Source organism: Lissotriton vulgaris, chromosome 7 (assembly GCF_964263255.1).
Source record: "Lissotriton vulgaris chromosome 7, aLisVul1.2, whole genome shotgun sequence".
Classification (NCBI taxonomy): Eukaryota; Metazoa; Chordata; class Amphibia; order Caudata; family Salamandridae; genus Lissotriton; species Lissotriton vulgaris.
Window position 1 is genome coordinate 1,234,390,015 of NC_141695.1, and position 15,728 is coordinate 1,234,405,742.

Genomic DNA, 15,728 nt, shown 5'->3' on the forward strand with positions numbered 1-15,728 from the left:
CGGATTACCCCCTGATGCCACTCAATCTTGCCACTACATTTGAGTTTCCTTTGACCAGATTAGGCTACAGTCTACCTAATCCATAGTGGATGTTTACCACTTCCTTCGGGTGAAGGATCCCAAATGATGTAGGGCGGTACAGGACGGGTATCTGATGGGAAATATTATTTTTCACCACGAATTACTCCCTGTGGATTTCGTGACTGTACCCTTGTTTAACTAAAATGTATCACCTTCTGGTCCTTCTGCCTCTTTTTTGTTAAGGGTCTATATGCGGGAGACACTTTAATTTGCCCACGTGGAATTACTAGGAGAGTCAATCGGTCCTCAAAATCCCCGCTTGTCTGACAATCGAGTCCCATATACCTTGTGAAAAGTGTCAAAAACCACTGCTCATGTAAAAAACTAGGTAGCAGTATATGTTTTGAGTTGCCGTATATGAATGGACAGATGGATTTGTACCTATGCGAATTGAATACAATATGTTTTTATATATCTTATGAAAATTACAAAAATATATTGGTTTTGTGGTAATAGTCTCTTGCGGACTTTGAATTTCGTTCACTGTTGTGACATTTGAAAATTTACAAATAACATGAAGTAACTCCTTCAGGAACAACCTTTGTTGTGTTATGGATTATACCCAGTTCCTTGGGAATATTGGGTTGTCCTATTAGTGTTTTTTGATTTATATAGGGCAGAAGAATGCTTGATTTTCTGTTTTTTCCCTCAGTACTCCCTTGGCATTCCCTTGGGAGTACGGCGCGTCCATGCCATGTGAAAAAGAAATTACACTTTAAGCCAAGGGGGGTCCTACTACAACTCCCCATTTAAGTACTGCGGGGTTGGGTAACCCTTACCTGCCTCTTTATATTTTGTTTTGTGATGTTTTATGTTAATATTCAGGACACGTGGACTGAGTCCTCAAGTCCTAAAATGGCAGATGCACCATTTCTCTTAATGCTGCAGCGATCAAATCAACTTGCTTGGTATTGTGGGACTGGCCCTAGTCATGCAGGACCTGCCAATCAGAAAGTTTAATTTGTCCTCTTTCCCCTCTATACTTCGTCAGAAGTAGAGTGTCACTAGATATCTATAAACTTGAAGATTTGCACCGAATCAAAAAAAGCACACGTTCTAGGTAAAAATCTAGCTTTCTGCCGAATATGGTGTCATTCTGTTTTGGTTGTTTTGAATGTAATGTAAAGAAATCCAATGGAAATAGATGGGGATAATTTGTTTTTGTTCCCTCTACTGTTTTCTCAGCCCACTTGATGGATTACCCTGACATTTTCCAAGAAAGATCTGAGGTAAATGAACCTTTTGTTTTGTTTAAAGTATAGTGACAAGGGCCAGAGTTACTAGCAAAACAAAAAGTCTAAGGATTTCCACTTTTAAATATTTCTCAGATTTTTGCTTTGCACCCATTTGACAAATCTCCAAGAAACGTTTTTTTTTTTTGGGGGGGTTCAAATCTGCTTTATTGAGAGAAACACAGTAAGAGACACAGCTTGGGTCGCCTACAACCCGGAGGCCGGCAGCAGGAGAGGAGCATCAATACACAGCCTGATAGCCGGCATCCCGGGGGCCCGGCGGCACATTACAGACTTACATGGCGTCGGGTCTGCATCCGGTGAAGTAGGACAAGTGAGGATGAGCAGCAGTCGAACAAGTTTTTTTGAGCGAGAGCAGAGTCTCACTGCTGTTTTGTAGTTTGTAAAACAAGAACCAAAAACATCCCAACCAGGTTACAACTAAGAGGTAGTGCTTAACCGTGTAGCAATGATGTGTGATAATGGTGTACTGTGGTAGTCCTAGCAGGTGGCGGTGCGCGGGGAAATAAGTGTCCTGAGCTTACTATCCAGTGCCGTTGGTGTCTGCATAGTGTTAGCCTTGGAGATCACAGGGTGTTAAGGATATCGCTCGCCAGAGGGGCGAGCTCGTGTCGCGATGGCGAGGGAGGGTGTACAGGCATCGAGTAGGGGAAAGGGGGCAGTGCAACCTAGGCAGGGCAGCCTACCTATCGAGGGGTACGCGGGGGCAGAGAGGCAGATATAAAGAGGGAAGGCCACAGGCCCTATCCAAGGCTACAGGTCAAGTTCTGGGAGAGCGTTATTGGCGCTGGGGAGTGTCAGGCCCGTGTCCCGACTGTACATCTTCGTTTGAGCGCCTAAGCAGGTAGTGCACCAGAGGATCCCATATGTCCCTGGGTCGGCATGAGAGAGGCAGTAGTTCAGCAAAGGTGGTATGCTGATCCTGGCAATATGTCAAGTCGGTTAGCCAGTCCTTGAATTTGGGCGCTCTACCCCTGCTCCAGCGGCACGCAATACGCCGCTTGGCCAAGAGCAACGCCGTGTCAACGAATATTCTGCAGTCTCTAGGCAGCTGCATTGTATAACCGAGGACGGCTACCAAAGGGTCCGCAGGAATCTCCTCATCCACCATCTCCGCAACGGCCTCGATCACCTGCCTCCAGTAGTGAGCAATCTGGGGACAAGACCACGCCAGGTGGAGAAAATCAGCATGTTCAGCACGACAGCGCTCACAACGATCATTATCAGCCAATCCAAATCTATACTTCCGGACCGGCGTGTAATATATCCTCTGAAGGTATTTGAAATGAATAATTTTCAATCTGCAGCTGGTAGAGATGCGGGAAGTCAATGCACAGCAGTGCTTCCATTGGTCGTCCAAGATATCTGTTCCAAGCTCCGCAGACCAGTGTAGCCGGGCAGCAGAGATTTGTAATGGAGCAGCACCGCGGATCTCGCGGTAGAGCCCAGAGACCAAGTGGGTCCCATCCTGTGATCCCAATAGGAAGTGCAGTGGTAGCAGGATCGTGGGCTCATCAGGGTAGTCGGGTAGGATGACCCGCATCCCCGCGCGCAGCCGAATGTAGTAAAAGAGTTCGAGGGGCGTATGCTCATACGTTTTAAAAAACAGATCAGCAGACTTGAATTGACTGTCGTGAAACAGATCCCCCCAGCAGGTGATAAGAAGTTTACCACAGAGTTGTTGAAATCCCGGCTCTGACAACAAGGAAAGCTGCGGATGATAGGTGAGCGGTAGTCTGGGGGAGTAAGGTAGTGAGCATAACAATTGCCGAGCAATACGGCGCCATGCATCCAAAGTGCAGGAAACCGAGGTATTCGAAGTGGTGATGGATGTCTCGGGACAGTGTAGTAGGCCGTTCAGCGGAAGTGGGTGCAGTATCCAGTCTTCCACCGCTATATGCGGCATGAAGGGAGTAGGAGCCATCCAGTGATAGGCAAAGTGCGCCTGTGCGCACTGATAGTATGTTTCAAAATCGGGGACATCAAATCCCCCCTGGTCATAGGGAAGGGTCAGCGTTGACCACTTCAAACGGGGAGATTTGCCACCCCAGAAAAGTCTGCGCAGCTCAGTGCGGAGTGTCTTGAAGAAGAAGGCGCCAGGGTAGTAGGGGATATTAAGAAAAAGGTACAGAAAGCGGGGCAATATCACCATTTTTATGAGGGAAGCCCTCCCAGCCATGGAGAGTGGTAATGTAATCCATCTATCGACTGAGGCAGTCAGCTTGGCTATGGCCACTCCGTAATTGGATCAGAGAGTCTCGTCCTTGTCACGGGCGATACGGATCCACAAATAGCGGAGATCATCACGGCACCATATCAACGGGTAATCAAGTGGGAAGTCGTGTACTGCATCCGTAAGAGGAAAAAATTGCAACTTAGACCAATTGATGTGAACACCTGACACCCCTCCAAAAAGGACGAATTCCCGAAGCAGGGGATTGAGGTGTAGGTCCGGGTATTTGACATATAGCATGATGTCATCCGCATAGAGGGACACATCGATTTGCCGCTGCAGGCATTGTACTGCTCCAGCTCGGTGTAATTGACGCAGGCGACAGGCTAGAGGTTCAACCGCGATAGCAAATAATAGGGGCGAAAGCGGGCAACCTTGGCGGGTGCCTCTCGTGAGTGTGATGGGTTGCGACAATTTTCCATTTATCAGTACTTTTGCCGTAGGATCCGTATATAGGAGGCGCACCCAGGCCAGGAACATTTTAGGGAAACCCATGCTGGCCAGGACCGAGAAGAGGTAGGGCCATTCAACAGAGTCGAACGCCTTGGTGGCGTCCAGGAACACAGCCGCCACTGGGATGTCAGGGTGAACCGTACGGAGCAGGGAGAAAAGGGTGCGCAGATTATGGGATGTGGATCTGCCCGCAACGAAGCCAGATTGGTCAGGCAGGACAATTCTGGTCATCAGCAATGAGAGCCGTGTGGCCAGAATCTTGGCGAGGATCTTGACGTCACAGTTTAGGAGGGAAAGTGGCCGGTAAGAGTCACAGGAGGAGGGATCTTTATCCGGTTTCAGAAGGGAGGTGATAACCACCTCACGCATAGAACAGGGTAGTATCCCATCAGCTAGGGATTCAGTAAAGACCTCTCTAAGCACGGGCACCATGATATCGATATAGGCTTTGTAGAATTCGGCTGGGATGCCATCTAGCCCCGGAGCCTTACCATTTTTGAGGGACATGATGGCCTCGCGAACCTCGTCTAGTTCGAAAGGCGCTGCAAGGAACTCCCTGTCACCATCGCTAAGCCAGCACAAAGCCACTTCATTTAGGTATTCAGTGTATGGTGCGTCCGCCTCTACCGTGGATGTGTATAGTGACGAGTAGTGTGTCGTGAAGGCAGTGAGTATCGCATCCGAATCTCTAATGGTGGCACCGGCCTCATCGGTAAGCTCCAGTATAGTGTTGTGCACTCGAGGTGGACGTGTGAGTGCAGCTAGCACTTTTCCAGGCCTATCCCCCTCGCAGTATCTTCGGGCCACCCAGTGTTTACCCCGATATTTCGCCTCCCTGGCAGCCTCCTCCTCATATTTGGACAGTGTCTCTCTAAAGGTCACATGTAGGCGTGGGTCAGTATCCGACGCCATGCGGAGCTCCAAATCCCGCAGGTCCCCCTCCAGTGTGGTGATGGTACGTAGGATATCTCGCAACACCCCGTGGCTTTTGGAGATGCAGAACCCCCTGATAGTGACCTTGAAAGCCTCCCATATGTGTTCCACTGATTCCACTGAGCCCTTGTTCCTAGGAAAGAAGTCCCTGATCTCTTCGCCCAATTCTGTGCGAAAGAGATCGTCAAGAAGCACATCGGGACCTAGTCTCCACTGTGGTCTCGGAATGTCCCACCCAGGAGTCCGGAACTGCAGTCTCACAGGGCTGTGATCTGAATAGGTTCTGGGCAAGTGGTCCACCCCCAGCAGCCCCAAAGCAATGTCTCGGGTAATCAGAAAGTAGTCTAATCGTGCCCATGTCCCAGTGTGAGATGTAAAGTGCGTGCCCTCCTGTCCGAGGGGATGTAGGTGTCTCCAGGCATCCAGCAGTCCACCCTCCTCCACCACTCCCTCCAAAGCTTCTCTGGCACGGGGCTTGTAGGAGCTAACACCATCCGCTCTGTCAAGGGGGGGCGCCAGGTTGAAATCACCACCCCAGATGACGTGTCGTGCCCAAATGGAAACAATTTTACCCCACAATGAGGAAAAAAAGGCAGGTGAGTCAATATTCGGTGCATACATTGAAACAAATAAATAGACGTCGTGTCCCAGCCTTCCCCATAACAAAGCATATCGGCCCTCCCCGTCCACCTCTTCCCCAAAGCGGTGGAAAGGCACGCCACGGGCAATGAGAATCACCACACCTCTTGCATAAGTCGAATAGGAGAAAAAGATACGGGTACCAGCCCATTTTGATGCAAAAGATGTATCCCTTCGCATGGGCGTATGTGTCTCTTGTAGCATGGCAACCTGTATATGATGTCTGTTCAGGTAGGCAATAACATTCCTGCACTTTTTAGCATCGTTTAACCCTCGGATGTTCCATGATAGACATGTCAGTCGCGCAGCTGCATTCACAGTAGCCATGGACATAGTAACAGTAGAAGCGAAAGTGCCCGAGGGGGCCACATCATGAACCCACAACCGCCCCTGCAGTACCAAGCCATACACAGGTTAGCAAATATGCACATAGTCTAAGCAATAGCAACCTCATGAAATCCAACCCCACCCACCCACCCCAGCATCCCAATCATGCCAGTAGCCATGGATCCCCCCCACGTGATCCTCCCCCCTCCCCCCCAACTGTAGTAAGGCAACCGGCCAAAAACACAACAAGTCAGTGGGGAACACCCGGCAGGGGTACATCAGAAAGTGCGCACTGCCACTATCCGGCCCATAGCTCCAGAACTATACCGCCCTCGGTGGAGACTAGGGCCAAGAGAGTGGTCCTTGGCATACGTTACCACTGGGGTGCAGGGTCCAGACAATCCGTCGCTCTCGTATCACCCCAGCTCTCAAGTTGTGAGTCGTTGCCAGCAAACAGGCCGGCATGATGCATATACGACTCAAAGTATGTAGGGTCGATCAATCTTCGTGGTGCGCTGGAGGTAGGTCAGCATTCTCCTGTTCATCCGCAGATACATGTTCGTCCCTGCGTGCTCTCCGGATCGTCTTCAGGAAATCCTCAGCTTTTTGCGGGTTGGTGAAAAAGCGTTGCTTGCCTTGGTGGGTAACTCTAAGCTTTGCAGGGTACAAGAGGGCATAGTCTATTTGGGCCTCTCGCAGTTTCTTTTTCACCGGTAGGAACTTGCGCCGCTCATCCTGAACCATCGGCGTAAAATCGGGGTAGACGGAGAAGGTGATGCCGTCATACCGCAGTGACCTTTGAGTCCGGGCAGCTCTGAGGGCCGCATCACGGTCTCGATAATTCAGGAGACGCGCAATTATAGGTCTCGGCGGCAGGCCAGGTTGGGGCATAGGCGCCAGGGAGCGGTGGGCCCTCTCCACGATGAACTGGGACGAGAAGGCTTCCTCTCCGATCGAGCCCTTAAGCAATTTCTCCACATATAACTCCATCCTGCCCCTGGCAGTGGACTCCGGCACATTTGTAATGCAAATGTTGTTCCGGCGGCTTCGTGCTTCTAAGTCCTCATTCTTTGCCGCTATGATGCGAAGGAGATTGTCCATTCTTGCCAGCTGCGTCGTGTGGGCCGTGGTGGCATCAGTGTTGTCGGAGATTCTCTGTTCCGCAGCCGTGAGACATTCTTCATGGCGATCCACCTTGTGGACCAGGGCGTCCAGTCGAGCCGTGACGCCATCCACCTTCTCCACAACGGTGGCGAAGCCCTGACGCATCTCCTGTATCAGGCTGGTAAGGCCTGCAGCGGGGGCAGAAGGTGGGACAGGCTGCGGAGGCGGCACGCTGGGCCCCGGGCTCATCTGTGTCGATGTGGCGCTCTTGAGAGCGCTGTCGAAGCTTAGCTTAGGCTGGCGAGTCTCGGGCCACCCCATGGCAGTGACCGGGGACAATTAAGAAGTCAAAATGAGGGATGGCAGTGCAACGCAGTGCGAGGTTATATACCACAAGTAAGAGGCAACTAGCAGCAGGCAAAAGGATCTCGAGCCCGGTGTGCTGCAGTATATTGCAATATAGGCGTTGCCAACAGAAGCGCTATGCAGTCGCAAAGCGCTCGGAGGTATTGGCTGTATGTCCAGTCACGGGCGCGTGGCCTCAGCAATAGGCACTCGCTGCTCAGGATCCGGGTACTAGAGAGGCCAGAGCACCAACAGCTACGACGGGCAGCAGTGCAGACCAAGGGACCAGGTCGCGACAGGCAGCGGCTGGGTGTCACGACTCACCGGTCGGCGCCCCTCAGGATAGCAGCCGTGTGGCACGTGGACAGCCCCCAGCGCACCCAGCGCTCGATGTGGTGCAGCAATCCTCAGGCGGGAATGGCGGTAAGCAGGGGGGCCAGCCTCAGCCCCCGGTCAATGGGTCCAGCGGTCCACGCCGCGCAAGCTCGGGTCTGCGGCACCATGGACGATGGGCACTACGGTCCGGAGGTGCCGCAGCCACAAGCGTCGCCGCAGGAGCGTCCCCCTCTCGGTGCCAGCGAGGTGAGTCAGCGTTGGCTGGGGGGGGGGGGAGACCATAGGCAAGTACTTTAGCAGCCGCCTACCTGCATGGCCGCCCCCGCACGCCGTCCCAAAAGGATCTCGGAGGCGAAGTCCCGATGCGGCCTGGGGTCCTCGTGGCAGGCCTCGGGATCGCGCAGCTGCAGTGGCCGAGCGTCCGTCATGCGCAGCTCCAGAGCGAGAGCCGGGCAGTGTACAGCAGCCCGTAACTCCGGCACCCGGGCTCGCAGCAACACCAAACTTGAGACGAGTGTAGAGAGCCCCACTTGGAAGCGGAGCCCGGTCTTCTGGGGGTGATACGGCACCCCGTGGCGCAGGATCTGGGCAGGATTAATTACCAAGGAGCGGGAGCTGCAGGTCTAGGCAGCCATTCCGCAAGCGCGCCCTCTAGCGCCCCACAAATCTCCAAGAAACTTTGCAGACATATTACCTTTTCTCCATTGGCAGATGTATGTAAAGTCTTGTGAAGGTTTGCCTAGGGGTTGCAAAGTTAACCTCATAAGTGCTGCTCCTATTCCAACGGCCGACGGCACCACTACCTCGGGAGTGCTGCCGTCGGCCGTTGGACGTTCCAACTGCACCTACGCAATGGAACGTTCAGCACTGGAGCTGGACGTTCCATAGCTGCTAAGGTGTTAAAAGAGGGATCCCAAAACACATTTTAGCACTAAAGTATTTTCCATAGATTTTGTACTCACGCACAGCGTTAAAAATGGCTGAACGGATTTGCATGAAATTTGGCAGTATTACCCGTTCTAGTGTGCAGATAATCATTTTGGGTACTCCAGGTAAGTAAGGTATGTATTTGTTTAAGTTATAAGGCCTTTAACATAGGGATATCCGTTGCAACTGCAGTTTTCCAAAAGTTTGCATTATTATGCGGTGTTTCACAGAACTACAGTGGTACATAACAATGAAAAAGCATTATGTGAATGGCTATTTAGGAAAGTTAATGGCAGCCATGTTGTTTTGAGGTACACTTTAGCAAAGTAGTAGGTTTGACTTTTTCCCTATATATTACCACTCAATGAAAGTGGTAATAGGAAGGGAAAATATTTATAAGTTTCTTTATAATCTAAAAAAAATGTATGTGCAAATAAATGTAAAAAAAGTTTTACAAATCAAATATACACTGTATTACACTATGATTTACATATATAGTGTAATACAGTGTATTTTCTATTTCTAACATATTTAAATCTTCATGAATAAGTATTCGGAGCACCACAGTAATACCTCCAAATTATCATGTTTCTTAAAAATATGCTGTAAAAATATATGGAAAATTACAAATATATTTCTTTAACTATTATCAGTTTCATAAAGTAATAATAGGTAGGAAATAACAATAAAACCTTACGTAGCTATAAGGTCCTAACTCAGAACACAGCAAAGTGTGCTGAAAACGAGATAGCTGCCTGTTATGTTTTGTAAAGACAGCCACTAGCCAATTAAAAACTGCCTTCTTATCTGCATGTGCTGAAGTATACCACAACGTTACAGTGATATACCACGGCACAATATATTAGGAAGTATTTTAACATTTATAACTTTAACAATAACATTATTTACACGTACTTCCAAAAATTAGCATTTATACATCATAATTAATATTCCTGGCAAATTACATATGCATCCATCTGGCACTTTCATGCTTCGTGTGTTTCAAGTTCTATACTTTACTGTATGCCACCCCAAACCAAGCCACTCCTCTCTACACTTTTGCAATCTACACCCCTCCACTCTATGTCACTCCACTAAATGCCACTCCACTCTATGCTAATCCCCTGTGAGCTCTAACCACTCTGCACAAATTCACTGTACACACTTCACTCTACCCTACTCCATTCTATGCCACTTCACTCTAGAACACTCCACTCTACGATATTATACTCTACACCACTCCATTCTATGACCCAACAACCTACACCACTACACTGTATGTCCCTTCACTGCTTGCTACTCTATTCTGTGCTATTCCACTTCTACAACACTAGACTCTATGCTATTCCACTTTAAGACACCTACACTAAGTCAATCCGGTGTACTCCACTCCACTGTCTTCCATTCCACAGTACCTCACTCTACTGTATGCCACTTCACTCTACTTGACTTCAGTACGCACCACTCCACTTTATGAAACTCTAGTGCACAGTGTTAACACTGTACATCATTACACTATACGCCACTCCACTCGACAGCACTCCAATGTACGTCACTCTATGTATGCTACAACACTCTACGCTATTCCACTGTACCTCATTCCACACTACAACACTTCACTCTGTACTATTCCACTGTATGGCACACCACTGTATGCTATTACACTCAACATCATTCTACTCTACAGAACTCCACTGTACACTACTCCACTGAATACCACACCACTTTACAGCACTCCATCCTGTGCCACTACAGTCTATGGTATTCTGCTTTACACCACTCCACTCTATGCTACTCCATTCTACGCCCCTCCACTGTACACCTTTCTACAGTATAACCCTCCACTGTATACTACTCTACTCTAAGCTATTACAATTCTATTCTAAGACATTTCAATCATTGCTATGCCACTGTGTGCCACTTCATTCTGTGACACCCCAATATACACAATTCCCTTCTGCATGGTGCTACTATAAACTATTCCACACTAGGCCAATTCACTTCACACAACTCCACTAGCACCCACTCCACTGTATTCTATTTTAACTGTACGCCACTACACTGTACCACACTGCACTCTATGTCTCTCTGCCATACACCTCACCAATATACACTTTCCCATTTTACGCTACTACACTGTACCCCACTCCAGTCTATGCCACTCTACGCCACTCTACTCTCTTTTATTCCACTGTACACCACCACAATCAGTGTCACATCACTGTACTCCACAGTACCCCACTAGTCCAAGCCATTCCTGGGCAAAACTCAGCACTGAAGGGACTAGGCAAGTCCTTGCAGAAACGCTGACATTTCTTTCCTTCCCCCGCTGCCGCAGCTCCAACTACGCGGTCGCCAAGCGGGGAAGGATAAACCGGACTACACCTCCCAGCGTCCCCTGGGACGGGGACGCCGACTGCCACCTCCCACTTCCCGCCTGGAGGCAGATAAGAACAAGCAGGCGCTCCCGCCTCCCGGGACGCGCGCGGGCGGTGCTGGGCTGAGCCCGGGCAGAGGGCGGGCCATCTGTGGCCAGAAGAGGCCGGGCAGGGCCACCCCCTTAGCTACATCATTGGGTACGATTCGGAAAAAGGGGTAGTGGTGAACAGAGTGTCTGAATTAAGCAGACCACTCTTACCCAGTCCAAAGATCAGGGCTTGATCCATCACCGGTATTTAGCTCACTGCACCATCCCAGCTCAGAACCTGGCTACATGCAAATTAGTCTGTCCCTGGCCCAGTGCATCATGGGAACAGGGCAGACCAAACTACCAAGCCAATTCTTCACCAGAAAGGAGACAAGCTTCCGGGGACCAGTTTCTGGCATTTCAGCCGTCGTCGGCCCGTCTTTCTTGAATCCTGATGGTGCAGTGAGCAAGGGACTCATGTCTGAGTATACCCTGCCACACCTATAGTGGCCAAAAACGATTCAGAAAAGGGGGTGGTGATGAACAGAGTGTCTGAATTAAGCAGACCACTCTTACCCAGTCCAAAGATAAGGGCTTCATCCATCACCGTTATTTAGCTCACTGCACCATCCCAGCTCAGAACCTGGCTATATGCAAATTAGTCTGTCCCTGGCCCAGTGGATCATGGGAACAGGGCAGACCAAACTACCAAGCCAATTATTTACCAGAAAGGAGACAAGCTTCCGGGGAGCCGTTTCTGGCATTTCAGCCGTCGTCGGCCCGGCTTTCTTGAATCCTGATGGTGCAGTGAGCAAGGGACTCATGTCTGAGTATACCCTGCCACACCTATAGTGGCCAAAAACGATTCAGAAAAGGGGGTGGTGATGAACAGAGTGTCTGAATTAAGCAGACCACTCTTACCCAGTCCAAAGATCAGGGCTTGATCCATCAACGTTATTTAGCTCACTGCACCATCCCAGCTCAGAACCTGGCTATATGCAAATTAGTCTGTCCCTGGCCCAGTGCATCATGGGAACAGGGCAGACCAAACTACCAAGCCAATTCTTCACCAGAAAGGAGACAAGCTTCTGGGGACCGGTTTCTGGCATTTCAGTCGTCGTCGGCCCGGCTTTCTTGAATCCTGATGGTGCAGTGAGCAAGGGACTCATGTCTGAGTATACCCTGCCACACCTATAGTGGCCAAAAACGATTCCGAAAAGGGGGTGGTGATGAAAAGAGTGTCTGAATTAAGCAGACCACTCTTACCCAGTCCAAAGGTCAGGGCTTGATCCATCACCGTTATTTAGCTCACTGCACCATCCCAGCTCAGAACCTGGCTATATGCAAATTAGTCTGTCCCTGGCCCAGTGCATCATGGGAACAGGGCAGACCAAACTACCAAGCCAATTCTTCACCAGAAAGGAGACAAGCTTCCGGGGACCGGTTTCTGGCATTTCAGCCGTCGTCGGCCCGGCTTTCTTGAATCCTGATGGTGCAGTGAGCAAGGGACTCATCTCTGAGTATACCCTGCCACACCTATAGTGGCCAAAAACGATTCAGAAAGGGGGGTGGTGATGAACAGAGTGTCTGAATTAAGCAGACCACTCTTACCCAGTCCAAAGATCAGGGCTTGATCCATCACCGTTATTTAGCTCACTGCACCATCCCAGCTCAGAACCTGGCTATATGCAAATTAGTCTGTCCCTGGCCCAGTGCATCATGGGAACAGGGCAGACCAAACTACCAAGCCAATTCTTCACCAGAAAGGAGACAAGCTTCCGGGGACCGGTTTCTGGCATTTCAGCCGTCGTCGGCCCGGCTTTCTTGAATCCTGATGGTGCAGTGAGCAAGGGACTCATGTCTGAGTATACCCTGCCACACCTATAGTGGCCAAAAACGATTCAGAACAGGGGTGATGATGAACAGAGTGTTTGAATTAAGCAGACCACTCTTACCCAGTCCAAAGATCAGGGCTTGATCCATCACCGTTATTTAGCTCGGTGATGGATCAAGCCCTGATCTTTGGACTGGGTAAGAGTGGTCTGCTTAATTCAGACACTCTGTTCATCACCACCCCTCTTTTCTGAATCGTTTTTGTCCACCATAAGCGTGAAAGGGTATACTCAGATGTGAGTCCCTTGCTCATTGCACCATCAGGATTCAAGCAAGCCGGGCCGAAGACGGCTGAAATGCCAGAAACCGGTCCCCGGAAGCTTGTTTCCTTCCCAGTATAAGAATTGGCTTGGTAGTTTGGTCTGCCCTGTTCCCATGATGCACTGGGCCAGGGTCAGACTAATTTGCCTATAGCCAGGTTCTGAGCTGGGATGGTGCAGTGAGCTAAAAAACAGTGATGGATCAAGCCCTGATCTTTGGACTGGGTAAGAGTGGTCTGCTTAATTCAGACACTCTGTTCATCACCACCCCCCTTTTCTGAATCGTTTTTGTCCACCATAAGCGTGGAAGGGTATACTCAGATGTGAGTCCCTTGCTCATTGCACCATCAGGATTCAAGCAAGCCGGGCCGAAGACGGCTGAAATGCCAGAAACCGGTCCCCGGAAGCTTGTTTCCTTCCCAGTATAAGAATTGGCTTGGTAGTTTGGTCTGCCCTGTTCCCATGATGCACTGGGCCAGGGTCAGACTAATTTGCAGATAGCCAGGCTCTGAGCTGGGATGGTGCAGTGAGCTAAAAAGTGGTGATGGATCAAGCCCTGATCTTTGGACTGGGTAAGAGTGGTCTGCTTAATTCAGACACTCTGTTCATCACCACCCCCCTTTTCTGAATCGTTTTTGTCCACCATAAGCGTGGAAGGGTATACTCAGATGTGAGTCCCTTGCTCATTGCACCATCAGGATTCAAGCAAGCCGGGCCGAAGACGGCTGAAATGCCAGAAACCGGTCCCCGGAAGCTTGTTTCCTTCCCAGTATAAGAATTGGCTTGGTAGTTTGGTCTGCCCTGTTCCCATGATGCACTGGGCCAGGGTCAGACTAATTTGCATATAGCCAGGTTCTGAGCTGGGATGGTGCAGTGAGCTAAAAAACGGTGATGGATCAAGCCCTGATCTTTGGACTGGGTAAGAGTGGTCTGCTTAATTCAGACACTCTGTTCATCACCACCCCCCTTTTCTGAATCGTGTTTGTCAACCATAAGCGTGGAAGGGTATACTCAGATGTGAGTCCCTTGCTCATTGCACCATCAGGATTCAAGCAAGCCGGGCCGAAGATGGCTGAAATGCCAGAAACCGGTCCCCGGAAGCTTGTTTACTTCCCAGTATAAGAATTGGCTTGGTAGTTTGGTCTGCCCTGTTCCCATGATGCACTGGGCCAGGGTCAGACTAATTTGCATATAGCCAGGCTCTGAGCTGGGATGGTGCAGTGAGCTAAAAAACGGTGATGGATCAAGCCCTGATCTTTGGACTGGGTAAGAGTGGTCTGCTTAATTCAGACACTCTGTTCATCACCACCCCCCTTTTCTGAATCGTTTTTGGCCACCATAAGCGTGGAAGGGTATACTCAGATGTGAGTCCCTTGCACATTGCACCATCAGGATTCAAGCAAGCCGGGCCAAAGACGGCTGAAATGCCAGAAACCGGTCCCCAGAAGCTTGTTTCCTTCCCATTATAAGAATTGGCTTGGTAGTTTGGTCTGCCCTGTTCCCATGATGCACTTGGCCAGGGTCAGACTAATTTGCATATAGCCAGGTTCTAAGCTGAGATGGTGCAGTGAGCTAAAAAACGGTGATGGATCAAGCCCTGATCTTTGGACTGGGTAAGAGTGGTCTGCTTAATTCAGACACTCTGTTCATCACCACCCCCCTTTTCTGAATCGTTTTTGTCCACCATAAGTGTGGAAGGGTATACTCAGATGTGAGTCCTTTGCTCATTGCACCATCAGGATTCAAGCAAGCCGGGCCGAAGACGGCTGAAATGCCAGAAACCGGTCCCCGGAAGCTTGTTTACTTCCCAGTATAAGAATTGGCTTGGTAGTTTGTTCTGCCCTGTTCCCATGATGCACAGGGCCAGGGTCAGACTAATTTGCATATAGCCAGGTTCTGAGCTTGGATGGTGCAGTGAGCTAAAAAATGGTGATGGATCAAGCCCTGATCTTTGGACTGGGTAAGAGTGGTCTGCTTAATTCAGACACTCTGTTCATCACCACCCCCCTTTTCTGAATCGTTTTTGTCCACCATAAGCGTGGATGGGTATACTCAGATGTGAGTCCCTTGCTCATTGCACCATCAGGATTCAAGCAAGCCGGGCCGAAGACGGCTGAAATGCCAGAAACCGGTCCCTGGAAGCTTGTTTCCTTCCCAGTATAAGAATTGGCTTGGTAGTTTGGTCTGCCCTGTTCCCATGATGCACTGGGCCAGGGTCAGACTAATTTGCATATAGCCAGGTTCTGAGCTGGGATGGTGCAGTGAGCTAAAAAACGGTGATGGATCAAGCCCTGATCTTTGTCTGGGTAAGAGTGGTCTGCTTAATTCAGACACTCTGTTCATCACCACCCCCCTTTTCTGAATCGTACATCAATGGGTAAGCGCAAACATTTGGGAAATGAGGGGCAAGGGGCTAAAGACGCTAAGGTCCCTCGTAAGGCGGACCCAATTATCTCATACCTATGTCAGCGGTTGGTGCTATTAATCACAAAATAGCTAATGCGGAAAAAGAGTTGGAACTGGGAAAGGCTAATGAT